Here is a 27,449-nt window from a genome sequence, read left to right on the forward strand (position 1 = left end):
TTATTTATCAGCTTGCTGACCTGTTCCTTTTTCAGAAGCAAAGATATAATCCAAAAATTTTTTTATATCCTTTTTTTAATTGTAGCTTGCTAAATCAAGGTAGCTGAATTTTATACAAGTCCATTGTCATTTCCTTTAAGGGTTAATAGCTCATCTTTTTGGGCTTGAGGTACTGAAAGACCAATGTCCAATTTCATCAGAACTCTGTGGATGTATTTTTGCCCAAGACATTTCATATTTCAACAAGGGAACCATTCTCCTGAATAACAGCATTGATGGGGAAGTGAGCATACACAGACCTCATCTTATAATGGAAGCCCAGTTTGACACTCTCAATCATGTTCTGTACTTAACTGCAGAGAGTGAGGATGGTGGCCAGTTCTTTCCTGGTTCCCCACCATTTGTCATCCCGGAGCCTCTTCTCTCTTTTCCAAGGAGACTGAGTTCTACATTGATGTGATTGTAGTCCCTCCTTAGGGTTCCTCTGGGACCCTTCACAATAACTGTGTGTCCCTTCAGAGTGATGTTGACATTTTCCAGAAAGTCAACAGTCTGCTGAGCATGGTTATTATCCTTGTAGTAGATACAATAAAGCTTATCTTCATATTTTTAAACTGTTTGACTTTCTGTATAGTATTATTTAGGATACATAAACACAGAATATTTGAAACAGTTTGGGAGTAATTGGAAAATGACTAATAATAAGCCCTCTCTCTGATGATATTATTGATAATTAGGCCACTGAGCCAAATGTTTATTGAAACTGGTCTAGTTGCATTATCAAGAGCAACTTTCTATTCTCAACGGCCAGGAATAGTTGTTGAATTCTTCTAAAAGCAGTCTAATATCATTCATATACATTTTCTGGGGGAATTAAAATTTAATCTTCCATCATCCAGGATCATGCCTGCCTACTCTGGTTTTGATAGGATTTTTAGATGCAGATCATGCATTCACGGTAATTGGGAGTCCACATGAAAATCCTGCCAGAGGTCGGTGTCAGCCTCTGCACAAAGTGCAGACATCTGAACTACATTGTCTTGGTTCCTTTATTCACATGGTATCAGATCAGAGCATGGGGATAGTTGTATTGGAAGCCTAAGAGATCTAAATTTAAAACTTTTTAAAAAACAAAGAAGGTGGCAAGATTTGAAATAATAAAGCCAATAAATCTTTGCTTTTGTTAATTTTCCTTGACAATTTTTCTCATTTTTCCCCTAAAGTTTTTATTATATTTTATAACTTTAGTTATAATTTTATTTATACTTATTTAATCACTCTCTGAAATCAGTAGGTAATAAAGGAGAATGGGTATTGTCTTGGACTACAGTTTATTTGAGAAGTGGCATCTCCAGGACCTACCATGTTGGTTGTGGCAGTAGCAACTGGGAGAGACCTTGAAATGGGGTGAAACTGAAGAAAAAGTGTTATACCTGGATGTTTTTCTGAAGATTATCAATATAGTTCAAAATCTTGGAAATTCTGTGTTTTGTTTTGTTTTCACAAGAAACAATTATTTAGACAACAGTTCTTTAAAGATGGGGGAGAAACCACCAGAGAGCTTTAACAAGAGAATTAAAAATAAAAAAATAGAAAAGGAAACAGAGAATGATACAGCTGATTTGAATTTTAGAAAGATCACCCTGGAAACAGTGTGGAGAATGAATTAAAGAAGGCTGAGGATTGAAGGATAGAGATTTTGTGACTAAATGTATTCTTGCACTAAGTCCATAATGGTGGGGGTGGAGAAGATAGACTGAAAGGATTTTAAAAAGATGTCTGTCATATATGTGAGGTATGGAAGGAGGTTTTTTAAGCTTCTGGCTTGGGAAAAATGAGTAGATGGTGCTGCAATCAACCAAAACAAAAATACTGGAGAAGCAGGAGGAGGGGATTTTGGTGAGATAATCTGTTTATGTTAAAGCAAACTTTGGATTGCCTACAGCACACCCTGGTGGAAGCATTTAATGGTCAGGGTCTGTTTTTGTTTTTGTTTTTATTTTTGTTTTTTAATGTGGGCAATTGAGAAGGAAGGAAAGAAAGAAAGAGGAATGGAGGGAGGGAGGAAGAAAGAAAAGAGGAGAGGAGAGAAGAAGAAAGAAAGAGAGAGAGAGAGGAAGGAAGGAAAGAATGAAGGAAGGCAGGAAGGAAGACAAAATGAACTATGAGGGAAATATGGGTTGGATATAGGTTTGGGATTCACCAGCATAGGTGAATGGAGTGGTCAATATTTTTAACCAACAAAAAGATGGGCTGTAGGTCTGCTAGAATTGACAACAGTAATTGCAGATCTTGGTGAAAGATATATCCACTTAATAATGAGGAAACAATGAATTTCAGAGTTGAAGAGTAAATTATAAGAATTAAAGAGAACATATGGAGGCTACTCTCTGAGTAAATTTGATTGAAAAGGAATAAAAGTTATAGAAATGTTTAATCAAACAGGTTTGATATATATCTATATTCTTATTAACCAGTGTCATCCTAATAAAAACAATAAAAAAAGAAAAAAGTAGGTTTCAAATAGGAATCTTATGTATATTAATAAGTTGAAGGGGAAATAATAGAGAAGTTGAAATTTTAAGACAGGGGGCAAGAATGAAATATGAGGCAATATTTATGACGAGATAAGAAGGGAAGGCATTAAACTGTGAAGAATACTTTATGGGGATAATAGGAGAGAATCTCTTCCAGTGAGGAATAACTAAAAAAGACAAGAATAGAAACAGATTCCAGAAAATTTATTTAGAGATGGGGAGGAGGACAGAAAGTTTTAAGTATAACAAAGGTCATGATTTTTTCATTGAAATTCCAGTTTCTATTATTAAAGTAACATTAATTCATAGTAAAAATTTTTATAAAGTACTAAACATTTTGAAAAACTAACATAGTACTCTTATGGACATAAGTGAAATCATCACTTTCCCTTGTTTCCTTGTGCAAGTAGGACCACGTTAGTACATTTTCATGCACTGAGAAGATCATGAATGTTAGTTAATTATGCTTAGTTTTCATCTCAGTAATATCTTTCTTTTTCTTAATCTTGAGCTTTTTAACTCTTCCATGTTTTTTAAATAATCATCATCTGCATCACTGATATTTTACATCTTCCAAACAATTCCCCTAAATATCTTACTTCTTTACTGGACTTAAGTCACATGAAAGCAAGAGCCACATTCCACTCATTTTTAGGATTCCACAAAGCAAACACAGCTTCAAACATCATAGATCAGAAGACTGTAACAGAACATTCTGTGATGATTTTATTTCTCTACACTATCTAACACAATAGCTACTTTCTACTGTGGCTATCAAGCACTTGAAATGTGAAACCAAAACAAGAGGATTTTTAACTTTTATTAAAACAAAAATTTGGATAGTGGCTCCCATATTGAACAGCACAGTTGTAGATAATAGTATAGTGTTTAAATAAATTATCTCTTGTTTTCTTTTTAAATTTGTTTTTGAAGGCTCATGGTAGATTAGAGAAAGCAAATTGGACAGATGACAAAGAAATGAGAAAAAGTTAAATCAGACAAAGGAACTCAAAAAAGCCCTACTCAAATAGTACATAATCAAATCCTCATCTCACAACTGCTATTCACAATAATCATGCTAAATCACCTAAGGAATGGAGGAGTGCCAGCAACTTTGTATAAGCTCAATCAAACTTAATTTTGAGAACAATTACAGGAGATATATTATCCCCATATTTCAATTAAAAACAGAAATTCAAACAACTTCTAAAAAAGACTCCTATATGGTAAACATAGAATTGTAACCTCAGTCGGACCCAAAGCCCAGGATCTTTGCTCTCAGTATGGTAATGAGTACCCAAATTATGTTCATCACACTCTGCACTCCAAGAAAACACACAAGAACATTTTAGAAAAATTTCTCAATAAGGAGTTAAAACTTGAAGCAAATCATTATAGTATGTAAAGGGATATGTCTTCACCTAATTAAAAATATTTGTTCTCCAAATGACTCAATGGTCTAATGATTCTAGATAGATGAGGTGACACCATATTCATTTTAGTAAATCAGTATGGATATAATAAAATATTCAAATCCTGAGGCTTTTATATGGCACATATTAAATTCCTTTTTAATGTATCATTTTCTCAAATTTGCTATATTTTAATAGAAAAACTAAATCAGTGCATTGCAGAGATACCAAGAAATATTTTTCTATTACTTCCAAAGAATAAAATTATAAAACACTCTTACCTTTCTGCTTGATGTAAGTGTATGGTGTATTCCTGTTGGCTGTCACCACAAACTTCTCCACAATTCTTTAAATTGTTTAGGTCACAAATGATGTGTTAAATTACACAAATCAGTTTTGTGTTTTCAAAGCATTCTTAATCTTCAGTAAAGAAATACACTGAAACTATTTCCAATGTCTTCTAAGACTCAAAGAAATGTGACGCCTTTAAAATGTGGTTCTATGGTTAAAAAGTACATACTTACTGCTTCCCAATGTCTATAAATAAGCGAGAGTTTCTTAAAAGGCCCATGAAATAAAACTTTGTGATTAGTTACCTAATTTCTTACAGATTACCTTTGTTAGAAATGGAGCCTATTTAATGACAAATATTTTCAAATATTGTTTTATACAATATATTTTTATACTGGAATTCTTATATATCTTCCACAGCCTTTCTCATTCTTTTTAGTTACTTCCCATATTCTCCTGAATTATAATTGTATATTCTATTCTGGATGAAATATTCTCATGTTTCTCTAAAATGTGGCTGGTAAACAAAACCTGTAAGAGAATACATATGAGGGAAGTTCAGCCCTCTTTCATCTGTGACTTTTCTTTTAAAGTTATCCTTGGTTTTACTAAGATGTGGGTTGTTGTGGCTGTTATTGTCTCAGCTAAATATAGTCTCTAATTTAGATAATCATAGGATAAAACCCAAAGTGACGTACTGTTTCAAATAAAACACTGATACCCCTTCATATACACAAGGATGGCAGAGATAAACTGTATTTAACAGTCAACCAGTCATCTCAGGATCAGACTCTGCTATTTCTTCGGTCAGTGTAAACATAACCAGAGAGAAGAAGATCAGAAGGAAAACAGTACAACTTCAGCATTTTGTATTTCCTCAAACAAAATGTATTATTGGGAAAAATCATTTTACTAGATGTAAAATTTGTGACATGTCTATAAATAACCAGGGTTTAAAATACGTGTGTGACATGTATTTTATCTAAGAAGATCATGCTGTAGAATTTAACATCCTTTATCCCAACCCAACAGGATGGATTAAATTCACTTTTATTGAATATTTTCTTTAGATAAAAGTTCTGTGGAAATGATTTGTTATAATAAAGTGTGTCATATACTAGGTCTCATTCTGGCTTCAGAAATGAACAAAAGAAAATGGCAAAAGAATCTAAACACCCATACAATCCCTTTTAAGATGGAAAAAACCCTAGATAATTGCCCACACTCCCTGATAATTCCACTCTGTAAACCACACATTATTTCGGAATAAATAAGGCATATAAAAAGAGTTTACATAGGCTTTATCATTGCAATTATATATGCAGCATTTTTATTAAAAGTTTATACAATACTAAAGGACTAAGAAATTACGGCATTGGGTGCAATGCCAAATCAGTTGTTGACCAACCAGGCAAAAAGCAACCTTTATCTTTCTACAAAATAAATTTTCTGGCTCACTAGTTATTAAGCCACTAGGTAATCTTATACTAAGTCAGTAACTATCACTACATGTTCATAACAACCCTGGGGAATACAGAAATGTGAATTTGAAGAAACTGAACTCATGGAATGGAGCATTAGATTGACTGTAGCTGCTCTAAAATAAAAGGTCTGTCCAGAAAACTTCCGACTGTTGTTAGTATAATGAAAACAGTTTGCACAACATTGATGTAACATGGCAGCCAAGGAAAGTGGACTGGAATGCAAATGTATGGACAATGATGACTTCACTGTACTAGTCAGTGGGGGCAATAGATGCTTCTTGAGTAAGTGTGTGTACTATGTGACTATTGCATTCAAAATGATGGAGAACTGTACAATGAATCTGCATCAAATTTTGCATTAAGTTTGAGCATTCCTCCAATGGAAACTACTTGAATGATTCAGAAAGCCACAGCTATGGGCAAATGGTGATTGGCAGCTTCATCACAATAGCACACCTGCTCATGCATCACGTCTCATGCAGAGTTTTTTGGCGAATATCAAATCACCCAGGTAGATCAGCCCCCATACAGCCCAGATTTGCCACCCTGTGACTCTGGCTTTTCCCAGAACTAAGAACACCTTTGGTAGGCAAGAGATTTTTCAGACCATCAGTGAAATTCAGAAAAATATGACAGGGCACCTGATGGTGATTGGAAAATCTGTGTGAGGTCCCAAGGTGCCTACTTTGAGGAGAATGAGACATCATTGTCCTATGTACAATGTTTCTTGTATCTTGTATCTCCTTCAATAAATGTCTATATATTTCATAGTACATGGCCAGATACCTTCTAGAGAGACCTCTACACACTCACAGTGTATGGTGTAGGTGCCCTGTCCTGAACTCCCTTTCCTGCTGGTGCACTTTACCACTTACATTCCATATATTTTAGAGTTCATTTCTTTATTTTCAAAGTGAAAATTATAATTTCACAGTGCAATATATAGTTACAATGTTTTATTTAGATATTGGAAGAGTTTGGGGGTGGGTTATTTCTTTGCCCTCTCTTTAATTCTGAGTTTTCTAACAGAAAAACAAAAGAAAAACAAAAGAAAATAGCAACAACAACAAAACTTTCTAAACAAAGATTTGTTGAGATTTTTTTCTTTCCTCTTATTCATTTTTATCTTTTTTCTTTTTTCTATTGTTAAGTATTTTTTATTGATATGCTACTACAGTTTTCCCAATTTTTATCCCCCCTTCACTCTGCACCCCCCAACCCTCTAGTATTCCCCCTCCCACTAAGTTCATGTCCATGGGTTGTACATATAAGTTCTTTGAGTCCTCTGTTTCCTCTACCATTTATCTTTCCCCATCTATTTTATGCCTACTAATTATGCTTCTTATCCCTGTACCTCCCCCCCATTCCTCCCATCCCCTTTACCACTGAACTGCCTCTGTGTGATGTCCATTTCTCTGATTCTGTTCCTGTTCTGGTTGTTTGCTTAGTTTTTGTTTTCATTGTTTTTTTTTCTTTTTTTTTCAGGTTCATTTGTTGATAGTTTTGAGTTTGTTGTCATTTTACTGTTCATAGTTTTGATCTTCTTTTTCTTAGATAAGTCCCTTTAACATTTCATATAATAAGGGCTTGGTGATGATGAACTCCTTGAACTTGACCTTATCTGGGAAGCACTTTATCTGCCCTTCCATTGTAAATAAAAGCTTTGCTGGATACAGTAATCTTGGATGTAGGTCCTTGCTTTTTATGACTTCAAATACTTCTTTCCAGCCCCTTCTTGCCTTTAAGGTTTCTTTTGAAAAATCTGCTGATAGCCTTATGGGAACTCTTTTGTAAGTAACTATCCCCTTATCTCTTGCTGCTTTTAGGATTTTATCTCTGTCTTTAATCTTGGGTAACTTAAGGATGATGTGCCTTGGTGTGTTCCTCTTTGGGTCCAACTTCTTTGGGATTCTCTGGGCTTCCTGGACTTCCTGGAAGTCTATTTCCTTCAACAGATTGGGGAAGTTTTTCTTTGTTATTTGTTCAAATAAGTTTTCAATTTCTTGTTGCTGTTCTTCTCCTTCTGGTATCCCTATAATTTGGATATTGGAACATTTCAGGTTGCCTGAGAGTCCTCAGCCTCTCTTCATTTTTTTGGATTCTTATTTCTTTATGCTGATCGAGTTGGATGTTTATTTCTTCCTTTCATTCCAAATCATTGTTTTGAATCCTGGTTTCCTTTTTGTCACTGTTGGTTCCCTGAATATTTTGCTTTATTTCATTTTGGGTATCTTTCATTTGTTCTTTCATTTTTCAACCAAGCTCAGTCAGTTCTGTGAGCTTTTTGATTATCAGGGCTTTAAATTCTCCATTAGGTATGTTGGCTATTTTCTCATCGCTTAGTTCCAAGGTTTTGCTGTGTTCTTTCATTTGAGCCATATTTCTTTATCTTGGTGCAACAGATAAATTATAAGGGGAGTGGCCTTAGGTATTCATCCAAGCAGGGCAACCCTCTTTGCTGCGCTGCCTGTGGGGGAGAGTTCAGAGAGAGAACAGTGCAGCTTTCCTGCTAGTCTCTAGTACACTTTTTCACAGATTCTCCTGTCAGACTGGAAGTATCTCCCACTTCAGGCAACCCCAGGCTTACCCCACAGTCAGCTCTGAGTCTCAGTTTTCCCCTTAAGTCAGTCCCTCCCTCGCAGCTCTGCTGAGCTTGGCAATCAGCCCCACCCCTCAATCGCCTCACTTCAGTTTTTAAGTTGGCCAATGCAGTCTGCTTTATGGGGCTGGATGTTCTGGTTGATTCTTTCTTTAATTCCTTGGTTATTGGAGTTCCATGCAGTGTGATTTTCTGGTGATTTTGGTTGCTTATTGATTTTAGATTGGTCGTTATCCTCCTTTTGGTTGTGCAAGGAAGTGAAGGGTTTCTACCTATGCCTCTGTCTTGGCTGGAATCTGTCCTTTCCTTTTAATTTTATTTTTTCTTCCCAGCATTGAAGTCTAGGAAGAATTTATACTTTTTAACATAAGTGAGTCTCAAAGATATAATTACCAGGGTTTTACATCAATATTTTAGTCACAACATTTTTTGTGGGGGGACAGTCCATGATTATTTCTATTTAAATTAAACATTCCAAAGGCAGGGACCTTTGTATCTTGAGTGTCCTTCCCAATGACTGGCACATTCAGTACAATATTGAATAAATACCATTGATTCAATGTAGAATTCTGCTTAAAGCATCAGAACCATATAGGAGTGGCAGGGTTCATAATGATTAATTAAGGCTGTGGGCTCTAAAATCCATCAAAACTCAAGTCTTAGCTTCATCTCTTAGTAGATATGCAAACTTGTTGCTTACTTTCTTGTTACCTAATTTGTCTACTCTTGAAAATTTGAAGTAATAATATTTATTCCACAAGTTCTCTGGGAATCTAATGAAATAACCTACTTAGCATGGTAAGTACAAGATAATTATTAGCTAGTTAGTAGAAATAGTGATATTACAGTAAAAGTTTAAACTCTATATACAAATCTACTAACAAAGGTTTCTAGTAATAGCTTATTTTTATTGTTTCTGGTATTATCATAATAATAGTTATGTGTTAATCATCAGAAAAGTTTTTAGAATTATAAAGATAGAAAAAATTTTGTAAAAAATCACGGTAAATCTATAGTCCATAAAAGGATAGCCCAGAGCCAGTGTTTATACAATCTTATTTATCAAAGAGACTTAATAAGATTCAATGAGAAGAGAACTAATTCTTAAGCAAAGGACTTGATCAAAGGACAGACTATATATTTGACCAATGTGGAACTAAGTATCTGTCAGTTTTAGCCATTGTTCTCTGTACAGCTATTTAGCCATACTAGTGACATACTCTTTTCAATAGAAAATTTATCTCATCTTTCACTCAAATGAGAAATTGTAATTATTACAAAGTTTCAATTTCAAATAACAATTCCTTAAATATATCTAAAGAGAAGTTATATAGGCGAAATGAATTTAGCACTTAGATATAAAAAACTATCATGTGTTAAAGCATAAGATATATAATTGAGGTTAAAACAACAAAGGCAAAAAAAAAAGATAATAAAAAGTAGTAAACTAATGAAATGGAGTTATCAGAAAAAAAGAAACAAAAAGACTCACACTAGTACCTGGGAAGCCATGTCAGACCACTAAAAATAGAAGCTATTATTTCCCTTAAAAAATAATCAGGTATAATTTCAAGCATTCTTAATAAAATATTTTGGTCATTTTTTAAGTGGATATTATATATCTACATGTTTGGATTGCCTATTTCTATCTCATATAGATTTCTTCAACTCAAAAGCTACTTTCATACTCATCTGCTTAAATACCTATATAAAGATCTTTATATAAACATTTTTCATGCCATAATGTATTAGAGTTGTCATTTTAAGAAATGAAGAAATATTCTGTATCTTATCTAAAATCATTTTAAATGTCTTCTTAATGATATCCAATACACATATTGCTTATAGAAGAATAATTTACTTTTCAAAATTATCCACAATATATTTTACTGTCCACATGGATTAATGTTCCCTTTTATTAAAAAGCATACTATATAGCCCATCATATCAAAAATACATCTTTAGACAGGGTTCTAATAGAAGGCTTCCAGAAAAAAATTCAAGCAATTAAATTGAGGAAATTTTCTTAAATGGCCTCTTTCTCACCATCACAGGGGTAGCTTTTCAGTTTTCCAAATCCTAAAAGCCTACCAAGATTTACTCTATTTCAATTCGAATAATGCTTATTCTTTATCAAAGAAAATCAGAGAAACACAAAATACTGGGTAAAATTGCGTGCAATCTGTTTGCTGCTCTAAAAGAAAAGTAAATATTTGTAGCTCTAAAAAGCATGCTAAAGAATCCTGTAACTGAAAGAAGAGACTCCGAATCACATCTTTTTTTCTAATTGCATAAACAGCTGGCTCTTAGACTGAAGTTTGGCTGAAATTTTGTACCTTCCTGGACACCATGTTTACTTTGAATGATTCAAGGAGTTTGCACAGTGTGAGATAACATCTGTTAGCATGGTATTTGGAATGCATCTACCCCAATAGCTCCTCCAGCAAGGGAACTGGGCACTTTTATAGAACAGCAGAAAAACACAGTTTTGAAAAACTGCATGGTATAATGATATCCTGCATAAGAATAGTTGAGTAGGCCAGTGAATGAGATGCTGATTTACAGCTACTGATTGGAAAGCTAAGAGTTAGTGATTTAGTTAAAAGAGTTTCTGAATATAAGGGATAATGCAGGAAAATACTTTAAAAGTCAAAATTAGTTGATAACTTTGTCTTATTAACATTTATTGAAGCAAACACTATGAAGTGTTTATTCTAGTGCTCTAGAATAAATGTAGTTTGGGTCTTTACACTTTTTCAAGTCACACATATAGCTTTAATGGGATTTAACTCAAATTTCAGTTATTTCATAAAGAGTTTGTTTATCTTCTTTTTCCAGTATACATTTCTCATTTTTGGTCACATGTGTATCACTTTTATGCTCTGTAGTTTTTCCCTGGACCTAGACTGCAGTCCTGGAGGTTCTATTCCTTTCTATTTTACCTCAACAATTTCTGAATGGGTTCTTACCCCTCAAATACAGCTCTTAGAAAGTTCAATAGGAAAACATGGCTAGAGCTGGAAAATATGAGGGCTTCCTAGGGAATCACGGTGAGAAAGGAATTGAAGGAAAAGGTCAGATGAAGGAGTTATGAAGAAATTGAACAGGATCTAATAAAGTGTTTTACAGAGGGACATCAGACCTTTTGGCAGGTATGTGAAGAATGGTTTGGTTTCAGGAAAGACTAAAATGAAAGAAGAGGATTCAAGTGATTCAAGTGAGAAGAAACAGAACCTAAAGAATGGTATTGACAATGGTGATGAGGAAAATGAAAGATTAAGACCTTTGTGAAACAATAATTTCATGTCATTAATTTAAAAAAAAAAGTATAATTATACCTATGTACAAAATTATCTATGAAAGAAAATTGAACGAGATTATTTCCTTCACCCAAATAATTCTCAAAGAATTAGGAAACTGATTTCTGTTTTGTGTTTTGTTTTGTTTTTATTGTTGACAGTATTACAGGTATCCCCATCCTCCCCTTGTTTTTCTGCTTCCATCCAGCCCCCACTTCCTTCTGGCCATGACCACTCTGCCGTCTGTCTATGGGTTATGCATATATGTCCTAGGCTAATCCCTTCACCTTCTTTCATCCAGTCGTCCTCCCCATTCCCCTCTGACAGCTGCCAGTCTGTTCCATATACCCATTTCTCTGTTTCTATTTTGTCAGTTTATTTTTTGTTGGATTCCACACATAAGTGAAATCATATGGTATTTGTATTTCTCTGACTTATTTCACTTAACATAATCATCTCCAGGTTCATCCATGCTGTGGCAAAAGGGGAGATTTCCTTCTTTTTAAAATGATGTACTACTCCAGTGTAAAAATATATGACAGCTTTTTTATCCACTCATCTACTGATAGACACTTGGGCTATTCCAGATTTTGGCTATTGTAAATAATGCTGCTATGAACATAGGGGTGAATATATTCTTTCTAATTGGTGTTTCAGGGTTCTTAGGATATATTCCTGGTGTGGGATTGCTGGGTCAAAAGGCACTCCCATTTTTAATGTTTTGAGGTAACTCCATACCGTTTTCCACAAAGGCTCTATTGGTCTGCTTTCCCACCAACAGTGCACTAGAGTTCTCTTTTCTTCATATCCTTGCCAACACTTGCTATTTGTTGATTTATTGATGATAGACATTCTGACAGGTGTGAGATGGTATCTCATTGTGGTTTTAATTTGCATTTCTCTGATGATTAGTGACATTGATCATCTTTTCACATGTCTATTGGTTGTCTGTGTATCTTCTTTAGAGAAGTGTCTATTCAGGTCTTTTGCTCATTTTTTAATTGGATTATTTGTGTTCCTGGTGTTGAGTTGCATAAGTTCTTTATATATTTTGGATAGTAAACCCTTATCAAATGTATCACTGGTCAATATATTCTCCCATACAGTGAATTTCCTTCTCATTCTGTTGTCTCTTGTGCTGTGCAGAAGCTTTTTAGTTTGATCTAGTCCATTTGTTTATTTTTTTCTTTTATTTCCGTTGCCCTAAGAGATGTACTAGCAAAAGTATTGTTCCAAAGGATGTCTGAGATTTTACTGCCTATGTTTTCTTTTAGGAATTTTATGGTCTTATGACTTAGATTTAAACCTTTTATCCATTTTGGGTTTATTCTTGTGTATGGTAAGTTAGTGGTCTAGTTTCTTTTCTTCTTTTTTTTTTCTTTTGCATGTTATCTGTCCAGTTTTTCCAACAACATTTATTGAAGGGACTGTCTTTACTCCATTGTATGTTCTTGTCTCCTATGTAAAATATTAATTGACCATATGGGCATGGGTTGATTTCTGGGTTCTGTCTTCTGTTCTGTTGCTACAGATGCCTGTATTTCTGTCAGTACAGAAATGGCCTTGTAGTATAGTTTGATATCAGGTGTAGAAATCCCTCCAACTTTGTTCTTCTTAAGATTGTTGAAACTATTAGGGGTCTTTTTGTTTCCATATAAATTTTTGGAATATTTGTTCTATATCTATGAAATATGCCATTGGTATTTTAATAGGTATTGCATTAAAACTATAGATCACTTTGGGCACTACAGACATTTTAATGATGTCAATTCATCTAGTCCATAAATAAGTTGTATGCTTCAACTTCTAATCCATAAGCAAGGTGTGTGCTTCCATTTTTTTATATCTTCTTCAATTTCTTTCTTCAATATTCTGTAGTTTTCCAAATACAAGTATTTTACCTCCTGAGTTAAACTTGTTCCTAGGTACCTTATTTTTTATTTGTTGTGGTAATAAATGGGATTGTTTTCTTAGTTTTTTCTTTCTGAGAGTTTATTATTGGTTTAGAAATGTGACCGATTTCTGAATATTAATTTTGTGTTCTGCTACTTTCCTAAATGTATTTATTAGCTCTAGTAGTTTTTTTGGTTGAGTCTTTAGGGTTTTCTATGTACAATATCATGTCATCTACTAATAATGACAGTTTTACTACTTCTTTTCCAGCTTTATGCTTTTATTTCTTCTTCTTATCTGGTTGCTGTGGCTAGGATTTCCAGTACTATATTGAATAAGAGTGGTAAAGGCACACATCCCTGTCTTATTCCTGATTTTAAGGGAAACACTTTTAGTTTTTGCCCATTGAGTTTAATGTTAGTGGTGGTGGGTTTGTCATTTATTAGGTTGATGTGCTTCCTCTATTTTTGCTTTGCTGAGAATTTTTATCACAAATGGGTGCTGAGTTTTATCAAATGCTTTTTTTAGTATCTATTAATATAATCATGTGATTTTTATCCTTCATTTTGTACCATAAGTACCATTTTGTTTATGTGGTGCATCATATTTATTGGTTTGTGGACATTGTACCAATCTGGCATCCCTGGAATAAATTCCACTTGATCATAGTGAACGATCTTTTTAATGTTTTTTTGGATTTGGATGGCTAATATTTTGTGGGGGATTTTAGCATCTATGTTCATCAGGGGGTTTTGGCCTCTAATTTTCATTCTTTGTAGTGTCTTTAACTGGTTTTGTAATTAGAGTAATTCTGGATTCATAAAATGAGTTTGGGAGTTTTCTCTCTTCTTGAAATTTTGGAATAGTTTCAGAATAAAGTGTTAGTTATTCTTCGAATGTTGATAAAATTCACCTGTGAAGCCTTTTGATACAGACTTTTGTTTGTTGGGAGTTTTTTTATTACTGATTCAGTTTTACTAGTTGTAAATTGTCCATTTGGATTCTCTGACTCTTCCTGATTCAGTTTTGAAGATTGTATGTTTCTAGGAATTTGCCAGTTTCTGCCAGATTGTCCAATTTGTTGGCATATAGTTCATAATATTTTCTTAACAATCCTATGTATTTCTTTGATGTTAGTTGTTACTTCTCCTTTAACATTTTAATTTTATTTATTTGGGTTCTCTTTCTTTTTTTTCTTAATGAATGTGGCTGAAAGTTTGTCAATCTTATTCCTATTAAAGTACCAATGGCATATTTCACAGACATAGAACAAACACTTCAAAAATTTATATGGAATCATAAACGACCCTGAATAGCTGCTGCAATTTTGAGAAAGAAGGGTAAAGTGGGAGGGATCACAATACCTGACACTAAACTATACTACAAGGCCACTGTAATCAAAACAGCCTGGTACTGGCATAAAAACAGGCACATAGACCAATGGAACAGAACAGAGAGCCCAGAAATAAACCCAAGTCTCTATGGTCAATTAATATTTGACAAAGGAGGCAGCAACATAAAATGGAGTAAAAATAGCCTCTTCAACAAATGGTGTTGGGAGAACTGCACAGCCACGTGCAAAAAAATGAAACTCAGGCACCAACTTACACCATATACAAAAATAAATTCAAGGTGGATAAAAGACTTAAATATAAAACATGGCACCATTAAAGTCCTAGAGGAGAATGTAGGTAGGAAAATCTCAGATATGTCATGCAGAAACTTTTTTACTGACTTGTTCCCTAGAGCAAGGGACATAAAGGAAAGAATAAACAAATGGGACCTCATCAAAATTAAAAGCTTCTGCGCAGCTAAAGAAAACAGTATCAAAATTAAAAGAGAACCAACTGTATGGGAAAACATATTTGCCAATGATACCTCAGACAAGGGTTTAATCTCCAGAGTATATAAAGAACTTACATGACTGCACTCTAAGAAGACAAGGAATCCAATTAAAAAATGGGCAAAGGACTTGAACAGACACTTCTCTAAGGAGGACATACAGAAAATCCAAAGACACATGAAACGATGTTCAATATCATATCGCTATCTACCAGAGAGATGCAAATTAAAACCACAATGAGATACCACTTCACACCAGTCAGAATGGCCATCATAAACAAAGCAACAAACAACAAGTGTTGGAGAGGTTGTGGAGAAAAGCGGTCCCTAGTGCACTGTTGGTGGGACTGCAGACTGGTACAACCACTATGGAAAGCAGTAAAGAACATCCTCAAAACACTAAAAATTGATCTGCCTTTTGACCCAGCAATTTCATTGCTGGGACTCTATTTTAAGAATACTAAAACACTAATCCAAAAGAACCTATGCATCCCAATGTTCATAGCAGCACAATTTACAATAGCTAGATGCTGGAAGCAACCAAGATGCCCATCAGTAAATGAATGGATCAAAAAACTATGGTACATTTACACAATGGAATTCTATGCAGCAGAAAGAAAGAAGGAGCTCCTACCCTTTGCAACAGCTTGGATGGAGCTGGAAAACATTATGCTAAGTGAAACAAGCCAGGCAGTGAAAGACAAATACCATATGATCTCACCTTTAACAGGAACCTAAACAACAAAACAAAGAAAAAAGCAAAATATAACCAAAGACACTGAAATAGAGGACAGGCTGATAGTGACCACAGGGGAGAGAAGAGGGAATTTAAGGGACAATGGGAAGGGTTCACGGGAACAAATTTAAAGGACACATGGACAAAAACTAGGGGGAGGGTGGTAATGGGAGGGAAGTGGGGAGGGTTGGGAGGGTGGGCTGGATTGGGAGTAAAAGGGAGAAAACTGTACTTGAACAATGATTAAAATAAAATTAAAAAAAAGTTTGTCAATCTTGTTTATCTCTTCAAAACACCAGCTTGCTTTTACCAATCTTTTATTTTTACAGACTCTATTTCATTAATTTCTGCTCTGATCTTTATTATTTCCTTTTTTCTACTCACTTTGGGCTTTGTTTGTAGTTTCCTTTTTTAGTTCCTTTAACTGTAAAATTGGATTGCTTATTTGAGTTTTTCTTGTTTCCTGAGGTAGGACTACAATGCTATGAATTTCCCTCTTATTGCTGTTTTTTCTGCATGCCATAGATTTTGTGTTTTTGCATTCTCATTTTCATTTGTTTTTCAATATTGTAGCTGTTGATTTTTTTTCTTGGTCTAATTGTTAACCCATTCATTGTTTAGTAGCATGCTATTTAGCCTCCACAACTTTGTGTATTTTTCAGAGGATTTTTTTTCCTGCAGTTGATTTCTAGTTTTTTATCATTAAGGTCAGAGAAGGTGCTGGATATGATTTCAATCTTCTTAAATTTATTGAGACATGTTTTGTGTTAAAATATGTGGTCTATCCTAGAAAAAGTTTCATGTATGCTTGAAAAGAATGTATATTCTGCTGCCTTGGATGCTCTGAAGATATCAATTAAATCCATCTGATCTAATATATCATTGAAGGCTACCATTTCCTTTTTGATTTTCTGTCCGAAAAATCTATCTATTGATGCCAATGGGATGTTAAAATCCCTTACTATGATTCTATATGACTGTAAATCTCTCCCTTTATGTCCATGAAGATTTTCTTTACATAGTTAGGTGCTCCTATGTTGGATGCATAGATGTTTTCCAATGTTATATACTCTTGTTGGATTGCTCCTTTTATCATTATGTACTGTCCTTCTTTGTCTCTTACCGAAGCCTTTGTTTTAAAATCTCTTTTGTCAGATATAAGTATTGCTACTCAGTATTCCTTTCATTTCCGTTTGCATGAAATATTTTTTCCATCTCTTTACTTTTAGTCTGTGTGTATCTTTCTTTCTGGTGTAAGTCTCTTGTAGACAGCATTTTTATAGATCTTTTTTATCTATTCAAATGCTCTGTGTCTTTTGATTGGGGCATTTAAGACATTTATATTTAAAGTGATTATTAATAGGTCTGTTTTTATTGTCATTTTATTTTTTTAAATATGCCCTATTTCTCATTCTTTTTCTCCTTTTCCTTCTTCTTAAAGAGGATCTCTTAACATTTCCTGTAATGCTAGTTTGGTGTTAAAAAACTCCTTCAGCTTTTTCTTTTCTGGGAGGTTCTTTATTTCTCCTTCAATTTTAAATGATAACCTTGCTTGGTAGTAATATTAGTCTTGGTTGTATGTCTTTGCTTTTTATAACTTTGAATATTTCATGCCAGTCCCTTCTGGCCTGAAATGTATCTGTTGAAAAATTAACTGACAGTATTATGGGAGCTCCCTTGCAGGTAATTATCTGCTTTTCTCATGTTGATCTTAAGATTCACTTTTTGTCTTTAAACTTAGCCATTTTAATTATGATTTGCCTTGGTGTGGACCTCTTTGGGTTCATTTTGATTAGACTTTCTGTGCTTTCTGTACTTGTGTGTCTTTTTCCTGTTCCAGGTTAGGGAAGTTTTCAGTTACTATTTCTTCAGATAGGTTCTCAATCCCTTGCTCTCTTCTCGTGGTAATCCTATGATGGAGATGTTGTTACGCTTCATGTTGTCCTAAAGTTCCCTTAATCTAGCCTCATTCTTTGTAATTTTTTTTTCCTTTTTCTGCTCTGGGTGGTTTTTTCTACTTTGTCTTCCAAATCACCTATTCAGTCCTCTGCTTCATCTAACCTACTTTTTTATTTCATCCTGTGTATTCTTGATATCAGATATGTTAGTCTTTATTTCCTATGGGTTCTTTTTCATGGTTTCTATCCTTTTTCATGATGTTGTATTTCTCACTATGTTCCTTGGTCATCTTTATAACCATTATTTTGAACTCTATATTTGATAAGTTGCTTGCTTTATTTTATTTAGCTTTTACCAGAGATTTATCCTGTTTTTTCTTTTGAGGCCAGTTTGTTTATCTGCCCATTTTGGCTATTTCTTTGTATTTCTTTCTATGTATTAATAGATATGCTGACTTTCAGTCTTTGTGGGGTGGCCTTATGTAGGTGTTCTGTGAAACCCAGTGGTGTAATCTCCTTGATCTTTTTACATGGATATTCTAGGAATGTTCCTCTTATGGGTTATTTGGGCTCTCCTGTTGTAATTAAGTTTTGATTGCTGTTGGCTAGTTCATGTGTGGGATAGACCCTCAGTCTGGCTGACTGTGAGGCTCAACATCAACTTTGATATGCAAGCTGCTGTGCAGGTCTAGTCTTGACATGGCTTCATCTGTAAGTCCTCGGTTATTGGATTCCTCCTCAGTTAGTCTTTAGTTGGTTATTTATGATGACTGTTCCCCAATTTACTTGTAGTTACAGTTTGGTCCTGGGAGGAGGTAAGTGCAAGATCTACCCACTCTGTCATCTTGGACATTGCAGGAAACTTATTTCTTAAAAGAAAGTTTGAAAACATTTTGCTTCAGAGTATACAGATGATGGGTATAGAATTGTGCAGCTGAAACCTGTACAATTTTGTTAACCAGTGTCACTCAAAGAAATTCAATTTAAAAAAAGAAAAAGAATTGCTTAACTGTATTTGTATAAGGATACAAATTTGAATAGTTTCTAATTACAAAAATTATTAAAGAAAATCTGTTTCCTTACAATCTACTGAGCTACACCAGCCAGGGCCCGTTTTGGTTTTTTTTAACTAGAATCAAATAAATATAGCAACTTCATTTTACATTTTGTCACTATCTATAGCATTTACACTGGTCTTATTTTACACTGGTCCTAATTTATTTCATGACATTTATAAGTTCATTGGGAAGACATTAAGTCTTGTGAACCTGAGGGCAAGGTGGGCATGTAGGATGAGTAGGAATTAAGACAAAACTCCCTCATAGGTGAAAACTATTGGGTAGTTGTAGGTTTGAATTGAAGAGACTACAAGTCTGATATTAAAGAAGGTAATAAAGTAAATGTCTAAAGGTAGCCCACCTGTCACTAGAAAAAACTGGGAGGGGCATTTGTAGGCAGAGGTTAAAGTGGATGCAAAACTAGCATTGGCAAGGGCAACTAGAGAGTTCAAGTCCAAATATCTTCATAAATTGCCCTATTGTGTTAAATTCAGTGAGCAAGGAAGAGGCTCAAGGTTTCCAAAGTACTCTCACAATTTGGTCATTTAATACACTCTAAATATTTAATTTCTCTCCTTTACCAAAGTATTGCCTTTTAACTGATGTCTTGTCCTGCTTCATTTTGTTGTCATAAAGTAGAAATACCCTTTAGAATATAGATTAGATTATATTACATCAAGGTTCAAAATCATTCAATCATTTCTCATCACAATTATAATGATATCTGAACTCTCTTTCTATTTCTGAATTTCATTTTATTATTTTTTAAATTTTATTTTAATTGTTGTTGAAGTACAATTTTCTATCTTTCACTCCCATCCCAGCCTACCCACCCAGCTCCCCCTCCTCCCTCCCATTTCCACCAGCCCCTAGTTTTTTATCCATGTGTCCTATATACTTGTTCTGAACTCTTTATCTTAACCTACAAAGACCCTACATAATATAACCTTGCCTCCTTCCACCATGCTGCATTTCATTTTATTCAGCTTCCTCTAGCCACATTGGCCTTCTCTTTTCCTATGAGATTTACATGTTTTAGAGCCTTGGTCTTGCTAGGCCATCAGCATAGAAAGCTTTACTTTACATGGAGATGTAGCCTGATCTCTTAGAAGAGGCCTTCCATGACCCATTTAAAATCATTTCCATCCCTACCACTGTTTCCACAGTCACTATAAACTTTTAACCTTATTTTCTTCATAACAATTATCTCCATCAGAACTTGTGTTAGTTATATCTGTTTATTTATTCCCCCCCCCACTAAGATCTTCATTAGCAGGAAATTGATTGAATATTGCTATTTCCCAGATGCGTAAAACATTTCCTAGAAATTAAGTGCTCAGTGGATATTTGTTGAATTAGTAAATGAATGAGAAAATGAGAGGTACATGCATTTGATAAAACTCATGGAAGGAGAGGCAGAGGACCGTAGACAGACACTACCAACTTCTATATTAACTAAGTTCAGTGCACTAGAGGGAAGCAAGCATGAAAGTGAGCCCAGCAGTTGCCACTGAGTCATGGAATCATGACTTTATTCCAATTCCTAGATAGGTGTTGAAGCTGAGGCTATAAACATATTTTATTAGTTGTAGTTCCTAATGACTAGGGGCAAGCTTGGACCTGTTGGCCGTCAGGGTAACCTGGAGGTTAGGGTCAGGGAAAATATTCATAAATTTAGCTGTGAGAAAACAATGAGGGTGGAAGCAGATGAACAAGGAAAAGCCCCAAAATTGTGAAAAAAGCATATTCCAGATGATATTCCCAGCCTTATCACTCACCTGTATTTAGAACTTCATTAATGACAAAGAAGCCCTTCCAATAGTTTCCTCATTTCTAAGAATTAAGAACACATCCAAGGGAGAATAGACCATTGTGTTCTGGAAATGACCGTACTATGCAGTGAATTGTGGCTGCATAGTGGATCCAAACAGTTGAAGAGAAGCATAGTGTCTTTACTCACATTAATGGGAAATAGTTAAAAAATTCTGTTACTACTAAAAGCATACACATACTTAATATTTTGGCTTAAAATTTTTTCCAGTTTGGGGTTTCTTTTCTTAGCCTCCAGAGATGGGAATGATTACTTATTATATGAAGGTATGATTTCTGTCTTTAAGAAGTAGCATGAGTTGCATGACTATGATTCATAGTTAGGAGACTATCACATGCAAAGCCAGCTTTAAAACAAAAAAAGCTTAGAAATCCATTTGCAAATCATATCTGTCTCCAAGCTGGGTTATAAAATTAGTCAAGCTTAACTCTCTAAAGTGTGTGCCCTTTAATGAAGGTGGGAAAGCTGAACATTATTTTCCCCCTTACCAAAATCATGATTCAAAATCTGACTGTTTGAAATATTGAACATCAAAATGTACTTTACTCATTACTCTATACATTATTCCTATAGAGCTAAGTACAAAAGAAACATAGTGTTCCATGGTAACAAGAAAGTTTCTACTGTAAATTGCAGAAAATTAAAACAAACACAGGCAGCTTTTAAAAGAAAAAGGGAAGAAAGAAAGGAGGGAGGGGGGGGAAACAAAGCCGATGTAAATATTATAGACTGAATAAATACTATGAGCTCTACTACTTTTCTATCCTATAATCATTTTTCAGAAGAGTAAAATTACTGGAAGTTTCTCATAGTTCAGAAACACAGGTGCTGAAGAAAGACGTGAAGAAATGGTAGGAAAAGTAGAGCTGGGAAACACAAGGAGACTCTGCAGACAAGGTGCAAATACAGATCTAGTTTTACTTTTTCCTAGTTTCCCCAATATTTAAAAATAAACCTTTTCAAAGATTAGTTTTTGGTTTTGTTTACTTCTTGATTTTTAGTTGCTCCTCTATTTTGTTTATCTCTTTAATTTTATCATAATGTTTATTATTATTGTTTATATTATTTTCTTCTTTCATATTTCTACATGCTGTTAAATTTTTTCCAGCCTCTTATGTTGAAATCTTGGTTCACTTGTTGATAGAATTAATATTTTTTGTTTATAAAAAACATATTTAGCCCTGGCTGGCGTAGCTCAGTGGACTGAGCGCGGGCTGCGAACCAAAGCAGCGCAGATTTGATTCCCAGTCAGGGCACATGCCTGGGTTGCAAGCCACGGCCCCCAGCAACCACACATTAATGTATCTCTCTCTCTCTCTCTCTCTCTGCCTCCCTTCCCTCTCTAAAAATAAATAAATAAAATCTTACTAAAAAAATATTTAAATCTAAAAAGTTCCCTAAGTGCTACTTTAGCTTTGTCTTACAACTTTGACAAATAGTGGCTTAGGTATTATAAATAAGTGAAATAACTTTCTAATATCTAAAACTTTTAAATGGACAGATTTCCAGTATCTTCATTTAAATTTTTGTCAATTTTATTTATTGCTTTCTGAGAAGTATATGCTAATATCTTCAACCTTAATTATTGGTTTAGACATGTCATTTACAATTCTGTCAGTTGCTTTATATAATTTGTTGAGTGCATATATTCTCTTTAACATTGTATAACACCTCTTTTTGATCATTAATACAGAAGAGTTAATAAAAGCACAACCTTCATAGCTGTTCACCAAATTCAAATTATAGTTTTATAATCATCTTTTCAATCAGCATATTTCATAAAAATATTTTGTCTTTTCTCCCTACAGTAAATCTTTTTTAGGTATATTTTATTGATTATTCTATTACAATTGTCTCATTTTTGTCTCCTCTTTATCCCCCTCCACCCAGGACCCCCTTCCCACCAGCACTGCCCCACTTAGTTTGTATTCATGGGTCACACATATAAGTTCTTTGGCTTCTCCATTTCCTATACCATTCTTAACTGCCCCTTGTCTATTTTGTACCTACCATGTATATTTCTTATTCCCTATACATTTTCCCTCATTCTCCCCCCAGCTCCCTCTCTGCTGATAACCATCCCTGTGATCATCATTTCTGTGATTCTGTTTGCTTTTTGTTTTCAAATGAGGTTCAGTTGTTGATAGTTATGAGTTTGTTGTCTATTTACTGTTCACAGTTTTGATCTTCTTTTTCTTAAGTAAGTTCCTTTAACATTTCATATAATAAGGGCTTGGTGATGATGAACATCTTTAACTTGACCTTATCTGGGAAGCACTTTATCTGCCCTTCCATTCTAAATGATAGCTTTGCTGGATAGAGTAACCTTAGATGTAAGTCCTTGCCTTTCATGACTTTGAATACTTATTTCGAGCCCCTTCTTACCTGCAACGTTTCTTTTGAGAAATCAGGTGAAAGTCTTATGGGAACTACTTGGTAGGTAACTGTCTCCTTTTCTCTTGCTGCTTCTAAGATTCTTTCCTTATTTTTAATCTTGGGTAATGTAATTATGATGTGCCTTGGTGTGTTCCTCCTTGGGTCCAATTTCTTTGGGACTTCCTGAGCTTCCTGGACTTCCTGGGAGTCTGTTTTCTTCACCAGATTCGGGAAGTTCTCCATAATTTTTTCAAATAAATTTTCACTTTCTTGGTCTTCCTTTTCTCCTCTGGCACCCTTATGATTCAGATGTTGGAACATTTAAAGTTGTTCCAGAGGTTACTAAGGCTCTCCTCATTTTTTTGAGTTCTTGTTTCTTCATTCTGTTCTGGTTGAATGTTTATTTCGTCCTTCTACTCCAAATCATTGATTTGAGTTCCAATTTCCTTCCCTTCACTGTTGGTTCCTGTATATTTTTATTTATTTTACTTTTCATAGCCTTCACTTCTTCCTCTATTTTGTGTTCATAGTCAATCATTTCTGTGAGCATCCTGATTACCAGTGTTTTGAACTCTGCATCTGTTAGGTGAGCTATCTCCTCATTCCTTAGTTCTTCTTCTGGAGTTTTGATCTGTTCTTTCATTTGGGCCATATTCTTTGTCTTGGCCCAACTGATGTGTTGTAAGGGGAGGAGCCTTAGGTATGTGAAGGGCAGGCAACCCACATTGCTGCATGTGGTGCTGTCTGTGGGGAAGGGGTCAAAGAAGGAACAATGACACTTGCTGGGCTCTCAGCAGGCTTTCAGTCACTTTCCCCAAAACCCACAAGCAAATTGGGCCCTTCTGGTGCTGATTCCCAGGTGGTTGGGCTTGTATACATTTTAGAACCCCATGGCCTCTCCAACAAATTGTCCTGTGAGGCTGGGAGTTTCTCCCACCTCTGAAACTCCCCCAGTTTTTACAGCCAGAGGTTTTGAGAATTTAGTTTCCTGCACTGGAACCCTGGGTTATGTTGTCTTTCTTACTCCCCAGTTGTTCCTCCAAGCTTATCTGCACTCAAACGTAAGACCTCACAGTCCACCTGTTGCCACCTCACCTGGCCATGTCTGTAGCTTTGCCTGTGTCTTCCCCTTCTGCCAGTATGATTGAATGTTTTTTCTTTAACTCTTGGTTATCAGACTTCCATACAGTTCAATTTTCTGGCAGTTGTTGTCATTTTTGGTTATTAAATTTGTTGTCCTTTTGGTTGTGTGAGAAAGCAAAGTGTATCTACCTATGCCTCTGTCTTGCTCCCTACAGTGAATCTAACTTGACTTCTCATATGTCAGGTTGCTGTGGGATCTTGGCAACTTGTTTAATTTCTGAATTTCTGTTTTCTTTATATGTAACATGAGATGTCAATATGGCTTTCACAAAATTATTGCAGGTATTTATTTTATTTTATTTTAACTGTTGTTCAAGTATAGTTTTCTGCCTTTTACTCCCATCCCAGCCCACCCCACCAGCCCTCCCCACCTCCCTCCCATTTTCACTCCACCCTTGTTTTTGTCCTTGTGTCCTTCATACTTGTTCCTATGAACCCTTCTCCTTTTCCCCTGAAATTTCCTCCCCTCTCACCTCTGGTCACAACTATTGCAAATACTAAATGAACTATCATAGATACAAATCTTATCATGTTATAGATAGTGGTAGTTATTAAGTACCACTATTTCTGTTTACCTAATCTATTCACCTGAAAAACATCAATCCATTTGTGTGACTTAAATTCATTTTCCAAGCTCCTTTTGAAGAGAAATCCCTCTCTCTGGATAATTGACTACTCTTTCCTTTGAAACAATTACAATGAACATGCTTTTGTAATAATTATGTGGCTATATCTACATGTCTTGCTATTCTTAAGTAACTGAAAGATCTGTAAGGAAAATTCCATTTCTTCCTTATATATATATTTTACAATTCAGAAATCTTTAATAAACATAGTATTTCTTTAGTCTTGCACGTCTCTTTTTTATTGTGGTTCAATTACAATTGTCCCCATCCCCCCCTTTACTCCCCCCCACCCTCCCCAATATCCCACACTCAATCCTCACCCTTCTCTTTGTCCATGGGTCATCTAAATATCTGTTCATTGACTTGAGCCTTGCCCTTCTTTCTCCCTTTATCCCCTCCACCCTTCCTTCTGGTTAATGTCAGATTGTTCTTTATTTCCCCGTCTCTGGTTCTGTTCTGCTTGCTTATTTGTATTGTTGATTAGGTTCTATGGTCATATGGTATTTGACCACTATCATAGTATTTGTCATATGGTATTTGTCTTTCACCACCTGGCATATATCACTTAGCATAATACTCAACATTTCCATCCATGCTCTTATGAAATGTAGGAGTTCCTTCTTCTTTTTGCTGCATAGTATTCCATTGTGTTAAAGAACCACAGTTTTTTGATCCACTGATTTACTGATAGGCACTTAGGATATTTTCAGCACTTGGCTATTGTAAATTAGGCTGTTATGAACATTGGGGTGCACAGGTTCTATTGAATTTGTGTTTCAGAATTCTTAGGGTGTACTCCCAGCATATTTTTATCTCTAAAGCCTGGCAAAATATTTGCCAGATTATTCAGAGGCATATTTTTTTTATAATTAATAAATAAATGATGTGATTGATCTAGAGTAGGATTACCTAAGAACTTTCTGCAACAATAGATATGTCTTATCTCTATGCTGCTCAATTTGATAGTAAATAGACAATATTCAGCACTCAAAATCGGGTTAGTAAAGAACTAATTTTAATTTTATGTAGTTTGGGGTTTCTTTTAAAGATTTTGTTTATTTATTTTTAAAGAGAGGATGGGAGGGAGAGAAACATCAATATGTGGTTGCCTCTTGTGTGCCTCCTACTGGGGACCTGGCCCACAAGCCAGGCATGTGCTCTTCTTGACTGGGAATCAAACCAGTGACCCTTTGATTCACAGGCTGACAATCAATCCATTGACCCACACCAGCCAGGGCTAATTTTATTTATTTTTAATTATCAATTTAAATCACCACATGTGGCAAGAGGCTATTTATTAGTTCATGTCTTCAAACTTTATGTTGTAAAGTGTGTAGATTAGTAAACTCTCTAATATTCTCTTTTTAGTCAGAGTAAAAGTAAAATTCTCACAAAAACCTATAAGAACATACCCAATAGGGCACCACCATTCACAATTCCTCTCTGACCTCCTCTCCTGCTTCTTCCACTACAGCCATAGCGGGCTTCTTGCTGGCACACTCTCACCCCAGAGATTTTCATGGTTGTTTCCTTTCTCAAAAAGGGTTTACTCAGTTACTTCTATGGTTCCCTCCCTCAATTTCTTTAGTTTTCTATTCAAATGACAGCTTTTTATTTAAATTATTTTTATCTTTATTGCATTTTTTCCATTACCAATTAGTCCCCTTCTATACCTCTCCCCCCAGCAATCACCACCCTGTTGTCCATATCCATGAATACTTTTTCCTTTTTGCTCAGTCCCTCCACCCCATAACCTGCCCCCCCTCAATTAGCTGTCATCTTTTTTCCATCTATGAGTCTGATTCTGTTTTGCTTGTTAGAGGTTTGTCCATTAGATTCCACATATGAGTGAAATCATATGGTATTTTTCTTTTCAAGTGACAGCTTTTTAGTAAAGCATTTTGTGGTCATCCTGTCAAAAATGTCTACCTTTTCCCCCATACAATATCTCTCATCCTTATTTTTTCCTCTAATACTTCTCTCTGATATATTTTATTTATTTACCTTGTTTATTTTCTATGACTACTTACAAAATTATACTATAGAAAGCAGGGGTCATTTTTCTGTTTTACTCTTTACTATATCCCTAGCTGCCAGAATAATGCTTTACAGGATGAGTGTTCATCTAATATTTGTTGAATAGGTATACTGACAAGATTATAAAAGATTTTAAAAATCAGACAGAACTGCATCTGAACACTGCCTTGTTCCTTTAGTCTGCCCAAAATTTGTTCTACAAATTCAGTAAGTTGAGCTTTTATGAATTTTGGAACTGCAAAACAACAAGGAAGTCTACAAACAGGCGTGAATAAATTGAAAGAAAGTACAGTGAGTTTGGCTTATATCTCCCTAATCTATTATACTTAAAGAGTTTGCTTAAAAATATATTTATATTTATATATTTATATTTTCCTTCTGGAAAAT

At 34.9% G+C, this 27,449-nt stretch overlaps 1 pseudogene; it reads right to left on the reverse strand.

Moving 5' to 3' along the window:
* On the reverse strand, positions 1–26,503 carry LOC114508017 (annotated as a pseudogene).
* Positions 26,504–27,449: the final 946 nt, after the last annotated feature.

This window comes from Phyllostomus discolor, chromosome 10, assembly GCF_004126475.2.
Source record: "Phyllostomus discolor isolate MPI-MPIP mPhyDis1 chromosome 10, mPhyDis1.pri.v3, whole genome shotgun sequence".
In the NCBI taxonomy this organism is placed as follows: domain Eukaryota; kingdom Metazoa; phylum Chordata; class Mammalia; order Chiroptera; family Phyllostomidae; genus Phyllostomus; species Phyllostomus discolor.